This window comes from Micromys minutus, assembly GCF_963924665.1.
Source record: "Micromys minutus genome assembly, chromosome: 5".
NCBI classification, from domain to species: domain Eukaryota; kingdom Metazoa; phylum Chordata; class Mammalia; order Rodentia; family Muridae; genus Micromys; species Micromys minutus.
In genome coordinates this window covers 81,900,166-81,915,402 of record NC_137974.1, presented here as the reverse complement: position 1 = coordinate 81,915,402, position 15,237 = coordinate 81,900,166, and the positions used below count along the sequence as shown (strand labels likewise).

The 15,237-nt window shown below is 48.2% G+C and overlaps 1 protein-coding gene across 1 annotated transcript in view; it reads right to left on the bottom strand.

Annotated features, from left to right (window-relative positions):
• IL1R1 (interleukin 1 receptor type 1) overlaps positions 1–14,559 on the bottom strand; it is a 41,463-nt gene extending 26,904 nt beyond the window's left edge. The window contains exons 1-2 of the mRNA XM_080916651.1: positions 14,389–14,559; positions 13,056–13,151 (exon numbers count right to left, since the gene is read on the bottom strand). The gene's annotated coding sequence lies outside the window, so the exon portion shown is untranslated. The remainder of the gene's footprint in view (positions 1–13,055; positions 13,152–14,388) is intronic.
• Between the last annotated feature and the right edge of the window lie 678 nt (positions 14,560–15,237).

Here is a 15,237-nt window from a genome sequence, read left to right as displayed (position 1 = left end):
GTTCTGCCTACCACCTCTCAAGTCCCAAACAATGTAAACTTAAGTTTTAGCCTCCTTTCTCTGCATATCCCGTTCTTTTTCACAGGTCCTCATGATGACATTTGGTAAGTCCTAGCATCGTATCTCCAGCAAGCTTTTATAGAAATCCATTCAGGGGACCCCAGAAAGCCCCAATCCCAATAGCCCAAGCAAGTATTCTTGCACCACCAAATTAGCCTCTCCTGGAACTCCTCACCCGACTGTCAGCCCTACAGGACTCTAGACTGACCAAGCATGTACTCACAAGGGATCTGGGCTCTGTGATCCTGAGGCTGCTACCCACAGGGACAGTCTCTCCCTAGACCCTGAGCTGGTATCCTTCCCCACCAACACACCCAGTCTATGCATGGGCCTGTTATACTGCCCATGCATAAGTTACCTCCAGCCCCTGATTGGATCGATTTCAACACCGAGCTCCCTATTCGACTCTCTGCCTGGGGATTTATATTCTTCAACTGCTCAGCAAATCCATGTAGGTTCCCAGTGCACATAGGAAAGTCCAGCTCCCTTGCCAAGTATAGGGCTACTCTGTTCCTGACTCTTTTCAGCTCTACTGAACGTTCCTCCCTCCCCAACTCACCCCTCAGCAGCCTTCACCATGGGCCCCAGCCTCTTAGCTTTGTACTTAGCTGCTTCCTCTTTAATCCACTCGTTCCTACTGCACCAGACCTCAGCACTTAGAGCTAGACCCCCCACAGTGCTCTTGACTGGCTTCCTCTCTGAGCCTCCACAGCAACCTGAGGTCTGCCACGTCCTAAGCATAATCTTCCACCTAGCCTGGGCTTGGGAGCCTCGTGAAGCCACTAACGCAGCCTGCTCACCCCTGACCCCAGTGCACAGAACCAGTGCTGCGAACCCAGAAGTCTGTGCTAAAGCCTCAAGGACAAATGCGAGAACAATAAACAAAATAAACAGTTTCATCTTCAACCCAGCAATGAGCCGCGTCTGGAGAAGACGATGAGACCCTTTGATCTTTCCGAGACATTAAATGTGCCTGCAATCTCACCTGTAGCTGTATGTGTGAAACACAGTCCTTTGACTAAGATGACATGCAGGAAGACTGTGCATGTGAAGGGTTTACAGATTAGCTCGGAAATGTCCTACTTGAGCAATTGCACTAGATGGTATCCAAATGTTAACCACATGCCTCTGAAAACGAAGAGTGACCAGAGGTGGGTTTTAAAGGAGCCTACAGGACACGCCTCATTCAGCTCTTGTGGCTGTAACCCCAGCATCAGGATGTTGACTCTTAAGCCCGGCTGAAGCCCTGAAACCTACCCCAGAGTAGTAAGACTACATTCCTAAGTAGTAAGACTACATACATATCCTGTAACTCTGATCCTTTACCATAAAAATCGGTCATCTGCCAATGTAGGTTAATAGCACGGTTGCTGTATTTACTCTAAACTAGATTCAGAACATGAAGCAAGCTAGGACTTGAAGCTCCCAGCCTGGCTTCTAATGGCCTTCTGTGGGCATAGGACTGACTGTCTGTCAAGCCTTTACAGCAGAAGGGAAGAAGGGGGGGCACCATGCTCTTCAACACCCACTCCGGGCAACTCACAATCATCTTGCCATCAACAAGGGTGTTTATAAATACGTCACATGAACACTGCTGGCTGCCAGTTCACTCCAGTACAAGACTGGGCTTGTTTGATTATTAGGCAGAAAATGAAAGGTATGCCAGGCTGCCTTTTAGGGCACATGGATTGCCAGGTGGGATGCTAGGTTAACTCAGATGAACTATCCATACTTATCTGAGGCCTATGGCCAATGACCTAAGACCAGTTTCTTCCCTAGTGTTTTCTTAAGTGGCAGAGAGATGGGGGAACAAGTTTTCCATCAAGCCTTATCCTGTTCTAGGCAGGATGTGGGAAAACCCTTTGCTCTCAGCAGCAGCTTTTTTGGAGTCCTTATCTGTCATCAGGACCTGGGGGTTAAGTGTCCATACCAAGCTGAAATAGGTAGTATGGTGGCTTGCATATGCTTGGCCCAGGGCACTATTAGGAGGTGTGGCCTTGTTGGAGTAGGTATATCACTGTGGGCGTGGGCTTAATACCCTCATCCTAACTGCCTAGAAGTGACTCTCCTCATAGAGCCTTCAGATGAAGATGTAGAACTCTCAGTTCCTCCTGCACCATGCCTACCTCAATGCTGTCATGTTTCCACCTTGATGATACTGGACTGAACGTCTGAACCTGTAAGCCAGCTCCAACTAAACATTGTCCTTTGTAAGACTTGCCTCGGTCACAGCAGTTAAACCCTAAGCAAGACAGGTAGTTAAGGAAGAAAGAGACCAGAAAAGAAAGTGTAAAACAAGCCTTTGAAATGACCCCAACTGCACTTCCAAGAAAAAAAAACAACAAATGCTGGGTATGAAGGCACACACATCTGTAATCCCACTCCAGAAGCTAGACAGGAGGATCATGAGTTTGAGGTCAACCTGAATGATACACAGCAGTTGTGCCTCCAAACCAAACAGGCAAGATAAACCATCAAAGAAGCAAACATACATCCCCAAATACACTAACATTCTGTATCTTCAAATGACATAAGCCCCAAGGTAGAGATGACCTCCTCAAGTAGACATTTCAAGGTCAGCAGTTAAGACTGACCAAGTCAAGTCTCCACAAAGAGGTAGGACACTGGATAAGCTTAGCTCTGCCTCGGTTTCCCCAAGCGGCATAATGGTTATCTGTAGCTGAGCATTGTGAGGAGAGTAAAGTGACTTGGCACATGGAAGCCATTTGTGCTAAAGGTCACCCTCTGCTGTCATCATAAAACCCCACACTAAGATGACAATCTTAGGGAAAAAAAAAAACTTTGTTTCTATCAGTTTCTTTCTCTACCCATGGCCCTGAACAACTGTATATTGAATTGTCCTGGGCACAGAAACAAGAATAATGACCAGGAGCCTGGCTCAGGGAGCTCGGTGGTTATAGGAGAAGTGAGTGTGTCTGTTCCACCAGGCCATGAGAGCCCAATCTACACACACACAAACATGCATGCACACACACACACTCACACACACACAAACATACACATGCACACACATAGGCACACACAAATACATACACACACACAAGCACATACACACAAATACACATGTACACATACACATACTAACACACACATATACACATGCACACACATACATACACACATACACGTGCACTTATACACACAAACACACAAACATGTGTGCTCATGTGCACACACACAGGAGAATGGGGGAAGAGAAACCCCTAACTTGCTTGTGAGAGAAAATAAGATTATTAAGCAATGTCTCCATCCTGGAAATAAGCAAAGAAGCTGCCAGAAAATGCACATGAGAAGGTGGGGCTCGCAATGGCTAGGACAGGAAGACCTCACTGAGGACTTTAATTTGCTGATGGCAAAAAGTCACTTAAAGATTTTATATAGTGGCATGGGGTGTGGCTAGATTTTCATTTTTTGTAGAGGTTTTAGCCACTGTGTGAAAAATAAGCAGGAGTCAAGAGCAAAGACATGGAGAACAGATTTCTTAGCAACCAAATGAGCAGAAGAGAGACTGTGGGTGTCTGATGGTAACATTCCCTCAGGCAGGCTGTAATGGCTATTCCTCGTTGTCAACTTGACTACATCTGGAATGAACTACAATCCAGAATTGAAGGCCTCACCTGTGACCCAGATCTTAAGGCTGGAAGACACAAGTTTTCTTCAGGCATAGTGGCCATAAAAAGTTTAGGCCCAGGCAAGGTAGTATATGCCTTTAATTCCAGGAGACTGAGGCAAGGAGATCTCTGAGTTCAAGGTCAGCCTGGGACAAAGCAAGTCCCAGATCCAAGCATGGAGATTCACACCTTTAACCTTGGCCACACCTTCTGCTGGAGACCTACTTAAGGACATTAGAAGAAGGAAGATTCACTCTTCACCTGCTTACACCATGCCAACACATCTGTTGGAATCCACTTCTATAGACGACCAGCTGAAACAACTACCCTCCTGGGACTGAGCAACTACTAGATTCTTGGAGTTTCCCTTCACAGCTGACCATGGTTGGGTTAGTTGGACTGGAGACTGAATTCATCACAATAAATTTCCCCAATAGAGAGAGAGATTCCATAAGTTCTGTGACTCTAGAGAACCCTGACTAATACAGGGTCCAAGGAGGATCACACTCCAGGGTCTGAGATGGATGCAGACTGCTCTCGCATGACTGGAGTATGTTTCGTCCAGCAAAAGCAGCTCTGTGCCCCTTGCGAGGAGGCCGGCTGTGGTTTTCTGTTTGTTTGTTTGTTTGTTTGTTTGTTTTTCCAAATAGAAATTAGGAATTTGAACGTGTAGTCAAGAGAAGAAGCCCAGAATGTTCTAAGAGAGCTCTGACTACTTATACTAGGAACCTACTGCAATCAGGCAACCCAGGAAGAGGCTCAGCAATGACCTGCTGTAGGACCAAAGAGCCAGAGGGCCACAGACTCCTGACAATCTGACAACACCCCTGTCAGCCCCTCTCTCCTTCCAGTCCCAGCCTTGAGCGTCACCGCCTTGCTCTTCCCCTGTCTGCCATCAACTGTTTGAATTTGCTTCCACACAACATGGGACCCACAAAGTCCTTGTCTATGTCCTCCAGTCCCAACCATATTTCTTTCACTGCCTCCATTTAAAAACAAAAATAAGAATTAATGTGACACAACATACAACTATTCCCCTGTGATGGTTTGCATTTGCTGGGCCCAGGGAGCGGCACTATTAGAAGGTGTGGTCTTGTTGGAGGAAGTGTGTCATTCTGGGGGTGGGCTTGGAGACACTCCTCCTAGCTGTCTGAGGATAATTAGTCTATTCCTGGCTTCCTTTGGATGAAGATGTAGAACTCTCAGTTCCTCCTGCACCATGCCTGCCTGGATGCTGCCATGCTCTTGTCTTGATGCTAATGGACTGCACCTCTGAACCTGTAAGCCAACCTCAATTAAATGTTGTTATTTAAAAGAATTGCCTTGGTCCTGTGGTGTCTGTTCACAGCAATAAAACCCTAACTAATCCACTCCCTAAGAAAAATGTGCCCAGCAAACATCCCTGTATACAAGGGAAACTATCCTAAGACTACCTGTGGCTGAGAGGGCAAAGCCTTCAATCACCCCCAAGAAAAGACTAAGAAGCCCTGTGGTGACCCAGCCTGCTACATTGGAGGAGGCTGCTTTTTATAGGAGTGTATTGATCAGGAGAGGGAGAGCCTCCTTAAGAGGCGTGTCTACCTGGGGAAGAAGAGCATTAGCTGTTAAATGTCAGTGGAAAGGGCCCTAGGGCCACCAGCACCTCAAGACCAGTGTAAAGACATTATCCACTCCTGACAAAGCCAGAGGGCGCTCGATGTCCCATGGTCCTTTAGGATTTAGGAGAAGGAGGCAAAAAAGTCAGGAGTACAGTATTTGGCACACGAAGGGTTAAATGGGTTAAATGCATGCACCATGTGTTTTATCAAACAGAGAAACTCAGAAACTGATAAAAATTCCTTTGGGGATGGCTGCTTCTCTGTAATGACGACATTCAAGACTAAGTAAGGCTTTGCCACACACCCAAAGAAAAAACTTGGAAAAGTCCCTTTTAGGGGCAGGCACATTAGCTTCCTTGAAAAAAAAAAAAAAGTGTTTTTTTTTTCCTTAAGCCAAACATCCATATACCCGCTTCCCATATTCAGAATTTAAAATAATTTCCAAAAAAAACTGTGTGCGGTTGCCTTGCTGGTGTGTGCTGTAGGAATCTCGCCAAGAATATTTATGTCTGCAGTTTCCTCTAGAATTTTGGAGTCTTTTTTTTTTCTCCATGCCTGAGTCATTTCCGTGTGCCTATTAAGAGCCTGTGGGACCTTTGAATGTTTGCCACTAAAACAGACTGACCGAATCAACGCTAAGCGTTTGCGGTAGACTAAATGTACTAAATCCAAACCATGAATCACACTGGACTCTGGAGATAGAACTCAGCATCACACTCCCTGTTGGGGACATGGTGGGTCATCATCATCTTCAACATCACCATCAGGGACATTACAGCACAAAATCAAAGAGAATAGTTGAGAGCTCCTGACCTCTAAGTCGCCAAAAACCTCGGAAAACCGACTATAGCTGATGGGAACCGCAGAGAAAGTGCCACAGGGAGGCTCACAAAATGGGGATCAGGAGAGAGGGACAATTAAATGGGGACCTGCCAAGAAGACTCCCCATTCATCCCAACCCTCTCCGCTTTCCACCTGAAACCCCCTTTAAATGGCTTCTCCCTTCTCGCTTCTTACCCACAACTGGACCACTAAGCTAAGCACGCAGCTATACCATCTCGATTCCTGAGAAACACTGCCCGAGCCAGGAACTCTCCTTACTTATTTAGACAAAAGACACTTCCATCTCTAGCTCAGAGCACCTGGCTCACCCCCCACCCCTTGACTCTAGGGATGGATACAGCTTATCCAGACAACAGTGTTCTGTCACAGCAACAGATGCAGCCTAACATACTGCTAGACTCAGACTGAGAAGCATCCCTGTGAAGTAAATCCCCACATCACAGCCAGTGTCTTGGTTGCTGCTCCTAAGTACCTGTGTCATTCTGCCCCAGCATGCATCTCTTCAATCCTCCCCTAGCAGCATCCAGACCTGTGACAGCTCGGAGGTGACCAATCAGACACTGGCCTTGGGCACTCACTCACACACACACCCATTCCCCATAGCCAGGGACATGTTACACAGCATCTCACGGTACAACATACAGGTGCCTCAGACAGTTGAGGCAGCTCTGCAGTGATTGGCCTTTTCTACCTGAGATGGGAGAAAGCAGGATAGGGTCAGCCTCACCCCCACATCCCTGTGATCAGAGAGAGCCGTACTCCACAAGGGACATAGGCCAGGTGCATGATAAATACTCTAGTGGAATAGAGGTGGGGGGGGATGGAAGGGATCCCCCACCCACTGTCTCTGAAGTCCACATGAGTAGGCTGTTATAAAGCTAGGCTCTTCCATAAGCACCCACCTATCTTTCCCTCTGTCTGCTGTGAGGAGGCCTCACAAGTCCCTCCATAGATACAGCTCCCAAAACTAAATAAACTATTGTTTACAAATTCTCCAAATCCCGGTGATCTGTTACAGACACAGATGCAGCCTAATGGAGCACTAGACTCGGGTTGAGAGGCATTGGTGGGAAGTAAATTATGAATAAAATGGAGAATAAGTATGAGAATCAATATGACCATCACTGACTCCCAACCAAAGCCCCTTCTCTGAAGGGTGGTGGCCAGGACAAGAGCTGGGAAGGAAGGACAAGCTAGCAGCAAGTGGGAGCGAGCTGGCCCTCATCCCAGGATCAGAAGGGAAAGAGGCAATGCCTTTGTCATTCTGCAAGATCCACTTTGTCCAAAGCAGGCACAAGAAACGTGACAAATATTCCTCAAGGCAAGTTCAGGATTGAAGAGAGTATGTTTCTCAAATGTGGCCATACTGAATCTACAAGAGAGTTTCTTATGAATGAGAAATTTCCCGCGGACTTGAAGAATTCTCTTCCTCTTCCTGAGAAATTCCCCCAACACTGGGAATCCTGCCTTCCAGAACAGAACGGTATGCTGTGACATACACTGCCAACGCCCATTGTGTGGGTCCACCTCAGAGACTCCTTAATGCTGCTGGAGGAAGCTGGTCCTGGCCCTGGGAACTCAGTGTGCAGAGACAGGCTGTGCTCTCTCTATGGTAGGCTCTACCTACCCAGAGCAGGCATGACAGTAGCCCATAGTTCCTCCCAAACCCTCTTTCCAGCCAGCTCTTCCCACACTGTGAGGGCGTCTGAGCGTACCACAAGGTGACACCCTGGTCCATACATGTGGCTACATTCCCTTCTATACAGCCCTGCCAGGACTCCATGGCAGACATATTGAGAGTGAAGTCCCCAAGACAGACTTTGGCAGCCATGGAATTAGAGTCTGGGAAGTTGGGGGAAGAATTCCAGGGTACCTGAGACCCTGAAGCATGATCAAGAGGCAAGCGGTGGTCCAATCTCTCGTGGGCCTATCCTTCTATTCTTATAAACTTTTTTCTGACAGGGGACATGCTGGTGAGCTGCAGGGCAGACCCAGACAGATCATGGACTTGGGGGAATTCTAGAGGAAATTCTGAGGAAGCAAAACCTCAAGAGAAACCCAGTGGGGAGGTGAGTATAAATCAAGAATAGGTTCTTCCTCCTCCCAGGGAGCTGATGGAGCCAACCTCCAAATCTGGAATTTCTAAAGAAATTCTTAACCATGTTTAGTCTATCACCTATCATCATCATTATCTACTATCTACCATCAATCTTTCATCTATTTCCAATCTATCATCCACCCATCTATCATCTATCTCTAATCTATCATCCACCTATCTACCTACCTATCTAACTGCTATGGCAAAATGCTTGACCTCAAGCAACTAATAATGAACAGTAATTAGTTTGGCTCGTAGTTCTGGAGTCTGAGATCATGGTGCCAGCATAGTGTGTGTGTGTGTGTGTGTGTGTGTGTGTGTGTGTGTGTGTGTGTGTGTGCTGTGTCATCCACGGAAGAATGTGGAAATCGGAATGTGGAAGGGCAAAGAAGGGCAAGAATGAGCAAGCAGGAGAGGGCTGCACTCACTCCTATAACCCCCCACCCCGACTCCTGCAAGAATGAACTCACTTCCCAATCCTGACAGTAATCCATTCATGAGCACAGGGCCTTCGAGATCTAATTGTCTCTGAGGCTCGCCTCACACAACCGCCCTGGAGATTCTGTCTCTCACCTGTGAACTCTTCTGACCACACTCAAACCGCAGCACACACATCCCACATTTCTGGCCTCATCCCCACATACCTACCGTTCAAAGCAATGCCTCAGAGTGCTTCAGCGCTTGAACCACATTTGTAGCCTCTTGCCCCAGAAACACGGATGCATGTGTGGGTTTAACGTCGGGAGAAATATTTAGAAAATTCAGCTCTCGTTAGTTTGGTCATAACTGAGAGTTATGGTCATAAAATGGAGTCTAAGCGTGTTCCCCAGCTTATAAAGTACCCCAGCCTATATGTCTACTAGGAATTGGTAGAAATGTAGAGAGTGGGTATTGAACAAAATCCGCCCATGGCAATGTTCCCCAAGTGTCCTCTTGTTATACACATTCAACCAGCTACTCTGTCGTTGGCAGCCTTAAGACCAAAAGAATCAGTGTGGCAGGGAAGGCTGAAAGAAACGCATGAGGCTGCAAACCCGCGTGACTACAGAAACCGCTTTACAGTTCTGTACTTACCGGAGCCCTTGCTTCTGAAACCAGAATGGGCACATATCCAAGGAAACCTACAGACATACAAGGGACTTGAGTCTATTCCAGTGGGTTCATCGGTTTTACCCACAGAGATCTAGGAAGGGAGTTTTATATTGAAACAAAGGTGAGTATGTCACTGAACAGAAAGGAAAGACACCTCCAAGATCTCGTCAAGGGAAAAGTAAGAAATAGACCACAAGGTAAGCTGCACTGTAGTGCCAGGGTGGGCGCTCCCTTTTGATTTCTCCTTCCGTCTTTGTGTTGAATGTCTACGCGGCGCTATCTCTGTAAATGCCCGTTATCATCTTGTGATTTCCAAACATGAGAAATAAAAGCATCAAGGCCACAACCTCAAACCCTTGGGATAAGATAGTGCATCTGACACAAACTTCTAAAAAGTCCATGGGCCTAGGAATTTCCTAAGCTCAGAAAGGAGATGGGGCTGTATAATCTAACTCGTATCTACTCTACAGAGATGAGTAACACACAGAGACATTCTAAGCGTGGGAACCACTAGAGAAATGGCTCTGCAGAACTGCGAGCAAGAAAGCCTCATAAACAAGCAGGGACCAGAGAGACTCACGTCTTGGAAACCCCAAGGAACACCGAGGCCTTCCATTTTCAATCATAGTCCACGGAGCTTGCTTACTAACCCACACAAGAAGGGAAGGAAGTATCTTTTTTTACCACAGAGGATACAAAAAGGTGAAGACGAGGTTAAAAAAAGCAAAATGCCAAACTGGCTTCATGTGCTACTATGAAAAGTCAACACTCAGCTAGACAGGGCATAAAGCTACAAGATGACCCACTTCAGCGAAGGCACCCAGGCTTAAGGGCAGAACGTGAAGAGTGAGGTAGAGCCGTGGCTACCGTTGTAAGAAACTACAATCAAGATGAGGCTGGTGCGGGTGAGAAGAGCTCGGACTCTTAGTCGAGGATCAACAGAGAGCCAATGGCTGCAGCAGTTCTCCTTTGGAATTCCCAGTTTTCTCCTCCATAGTGCTTAACTGAGGTAACACACGGAAAGCGCAACACAGGAGCCTTGGAGACATAGTTCCACAAGCTGGAACAACTGTAGGTCCAGGAATAACCCTATATTTTCCCTCCATCAAATTTCTTTGTGCCCCTCACTAGCTACGCCCATGAACACGATGCCCAGTATTCTGATTTCTACAGTCACCTCTACATACGATCTCACCCTAGATGGCTAGCGTCTAATACTATCCACTCGTACAACCTAATAGTGCTTGGGCTATGCCAGGCTCCACAGCCACACAGATGCTCTAACCACTGCTACCCCGTCATGCAGCTCAGCCAGTAATTGTCAACATGGCTGGCGGGGCCTCTGGGCGAGCATTCCAGATTTCATACAGAAGGGAAACATGAGGAGCAAGTGAAGGTATGCGACTGACATTGGGTCAAGAATCCCGGTGCCGTAGATCCCTTCCCTGGGCTAGGCTCCAGGAAAGCCTCCCCTCGTGGCTCCAAGTGTGGATGCTGACAGTGTGTGCAGAACATGCCTGTCATTGCTTCCCCCCTATGGATGTTTGCAGCCTGAAGACTGCTCTCCTTCGGAGACTGATTATCCTGAGACTAGTGTACCTTGCTTCTTTGCTCGGCTACATACAGTAAGCCTTCCTCCTTGTATATCTGTATAATCCTGCCCCCTTGTGTAGCTACATACTGTAACTCCACCTCTCTGTTCGACTATATATGATAAACACGCTGGGCTTCCAAGGCGATAAGACTTCTCTATTATCCGAGAATTCCAGCCTTTCTATAGGTACCTGTCTGTCCCTTCCCCATTGCTTCCCCCAGTCAGGTAAAGTCCCTAGAGACACATGGGATGTGGTAGGGGACACTTTGGGTAATGGTCAAATTCTAGAATCTGGGACAGCGCAAGGCAGTCCTGTTCATGAAGAGTTGACTCCTTTTTTTCATGAGCACCAGGCCTCCCCCAGGCACAGCAACAGAAAATGTTTTGCTGCTTGGAGTTTAACCCCTGACTCCACCCCACACTTAGGGAAAATGCAGAGTTGGCATGACTCCCATACATACTGAAAGGCTTGGGGAGCTTTACAACCGCTGTGGTGACGAAAAGACTCACCTCTGACTACACTGAGACCTTGACTGGAGTCAAGATCAGGTCGGCATGTGGCCACCAGCTCCTCCGTTACCCTGAAGACTTGTGTTGGCAACCACACTATTCTCTGGTCAACTTATATAAGATGCTATTGTAGCCTTACCCTAAGCACTGATATGCTGGAATAAGCGAGTTTAATAAAAGTGCTTTTATGCCTTTCTTACATTTCCACATCACATTGCTGTGTTTAAAAAAATGGTAGTACAGCTAAATTTTATGATATCATTTTGGTTTAAAAATATTGACACAAATGTGTTGGGTAATGGACAGGGTAAGATTCCTGGATTAAAAGGGACAGCACCTCACCTTTCACTTCATCCTCTAGGGACCACTGCTGTACTTTTAGGTGACCTGGGTTTTGAGTTGAGGTGGCCAGACATGCAGGGCCAGCCCCTGAAGACCCTTTCTGTCAACTCGATGTTGTGCTGTGGTTCCCAACCTGTACTTGCAGAGCAGGTAACTTCAGAGGCCTATGTCTTGTTCTTCCCGCCCTTTTCATTAAAACCAAATAAAGGTTTCTACCTGACTTTACATCAAATTTATCTTCCCAAGTATTTCACATTTATTTTGAAGACACAGACAATAGTCAGGGCTTTCAGGGTCGTTTTTAACATTCCGTTTTCTGTTTTCCTCTCATTCTTTTAAAATTTATGACAACTTATAAGTCCTTTCCAAAACATGTGAGATAGGGAAATGTCTTAATCGCTCTCTCTCACACACAGGAGGAAGAGACAGCTTAGAATTCAAAGGGACAGGAAGGGGGGGATTGGAAATTCTCCAGTGACTCTCCACGCTTGGTGACAGCTCTCTTTGGCGGGTCCCCTCTGCACACTCTTGCACCCGGGTGTGGCTAGAAATCTGGCACTTCCGGAGGCCCAGGTGGGCAAGCAGAGGAGACTGAAGCTGCTAACTCTGCAGATTTTCTCCTCTAACCCTAACCACGTCGCAAGAGAAGGGAAACGCAAACCAAGTGACAGCTCTTGATAAGAACACGTGGGCCAGGTCCTGTCCGATGAGTCAGGGCCCTGATAACCTCTCTGTTTTGAAGTGGCAGCTTCACAATAGATCCATCATACAGCATAAGACCCTTCCCTGTACCACATGCTATGTCTGTCCCACCACAACGGTCCAGCTTTGTGCTGCTCTTCAACAAGCTGTTCCGGCTACAGAATCTCTGACTGCAGGTGAGTAGACGCTCCCTGTTGATTCCTCCCGTCCGCCGGTTCTCAATCCATCCATGTTCTACTGCACAGCTGGCCCGAGAGGATATCTCAGCACCCCCGATGTTCCTTGGAGAACCACTGGGCTGCATGTATGACCGTTACCTGCACACCCGTTCCACTAGAGATGCTCGCTGTGTCCCACAGGCCACCCAGACACACGCTTTGCAAAGAGGTAAATTCCAAGGTTCTGTGTTGGAATAAAAGAGCCTCTGGCATTCTATGACTTGCCAAGAGGCCCTGTGCATGAGAAGATTTCCATGTATTCGCCTCCCTTCTCCTCGTACTTCCCCCAGTGCCCGCCACGTAGTAGCGTTCAGTGACTATTTGTTTGGTTAAAATGAGTAAAGCTAACATTAAGTAGTGTCTCACCGGGACGGAGATTGAGCAGAAGATGTCACAAGCCTCCGGAACACGAAGGGCGCGCTCCTGCCCACATTATGACACAGGGCTTCAGCAGAGCCGAGGCTGTGTGAGAATTTAGAACAAATGGCTTTTATTGAACTGCACACTGGGCACCCAAGACTGAGCCTACTGGCAAGAACTCACTGTGGGCCAAAACCGGCAGCCAGCCCAAGACTGAAAGTAAGTCAGATCCTAGGTCCCTCCCCCATCAGACCCCATCTCAGGGGACATGATGTTTGCACTTAGCTCAGGAGTTAGTTTGGGGCATGTGTGTCTGTCATCAAATAAAATAATGTGTAGGGTATTAAGGAACTTGAGGGGGTCAAAGAAGAAAGGGATGCCAGCAGCTGCTTGTTAAGAGGAGGAAGGGGTAGCACTTGTCCTCAGTGCCAGGCTGGAGCTCACAGCCCTGGGGTTCCTTGTGGTAGATCCACCACCCCAAAGACTGGCATTAAGCCAGGGTGATTCGGGCACCAGTTCCAATGACAGATGGACTTCAGCTCCTTTTGATTAGCCCAGCTGATTAAAACTCATCTCGGTTCCTAGGGTCCTTGGGGTCAAAATGACGGGATGTACCCATGTGGTAAACATCTCAAACAGTACAGAGAGCTACCCTGGTATGAACATGAGTCTACCAGCTTCCCCTGGTAGCCTCTCTCACTCTAACCCCCCCCCACTCCCTAAGACTTTTGACATAGAAATTTGAAGCCCAGAGAGTGCCAATCCTCAAACAAGATAGACCCTAAGCTTCTGATATTAAAGCAAGGTGATCTTGGCATCTCACCCACAGGAGCACTGAGAAGACAGAGGGCAGTAAGAGTCAGGGGCTCTATAAACAGACGAGTATGTGCGTGTTTGTAAATAATGCATCTATATTACCCAGTATCAACGTATCTGGAGAGAGGAGGCATCCCACCAGGGCAGTTAAGGAATCCTCTGGCTTCACTAAGACCTCTCTTCTGAGCCCAAACCTCTAAGAGAAACACTTCTGAACAAGTTAGTTACATTTGGCCAGAACTCAAGGCCTGGGAGCAATTTACACAGTGAAGACTAGAACAAACTGAAGAGAGTGGAACAAGTTCCCCAAACACACACACACACACACACACACACACACACACACACCCTGGCAGCGAAGGAAAGAGGGAGGGGGGGTGGAGAAAGACTGAACTATCATTCCCTTTATCCTCCATCCACAGAGAACGCTGACCTACTAGCTACCCAGAGTAACTTAGGAAGGGCATTTGCCAGGGTCAGATGCGAGCCTGGCCACATCTCAGGAACTCTAGTTTTCTCCTACCTGGGCGTGCCCGGGTGCCCCAGTGGGAATGCGCAGCAATCCAGCAGCTCCGAACTAAACCCGTCCAGGCCTGAGCAACCGGAGCCCTAGGAGCCGCGCTTGGGGTGCTCCGGGCGTGCGCTCGGGGGTCACATTCCTGCTGCTCGTGGGGCAGGCGGGCACCAGCTGGGCTCCCACCCTTCTTCGTCGGCGCCTCGCTCCCAGGCGGCTCCTGGAGCGCGCACGAGCTCCGTCCGCCTGAGCCGCACGCTGCTCCCACTCCTAGCCCGCCCGCGGGGGCGTGCAGCGGGCGGAGACTGCAGGCAGGCGTCCTAGGACGCCGGCTCCAGTTGGCCTGGTGCCCATGCCCCGCCCTGGGAACCGGATAGGTTGGGCAATGGAGCTTCTGCCCCAATCCCAGAGTCTCTACATCCCCGCGGGACATTACAGGGTCTGTATCCCCCTGGGAGTGGGGGTACTGGAGGGTCTCTGCATCCCCTTGGGGCATTCCAAGGTCCCTGCATCCTTGCTAGGTGGCCCAGAGTCCAGAAAGAATGGCTCTCCCGTTCCCAAATGACATGGCTCCTCTGAGCAGCCTCTGTGTTCCCACCAAAACCAAAATTAGCTGGGACAACTCACCTCTATATTGCAACCAGACTGTGCCACCTAATTAAGATCTGAGCTGGTGAGCTACAAAGCATCAGATCCAGAGGCAAACATAGTTCTGGGCTCAGCACAACTTCTGGAGCCCAGTACTGTGTGCCTCCAACCGGCTTTGAGAACTAAGTCTGCAGTATCTTGATTTCCTCTTTTGGTTTATAAAGGCCCGCAGCCTTGATGGGTAGGAGGGGTTAAGTTTAAAGAGCGCTG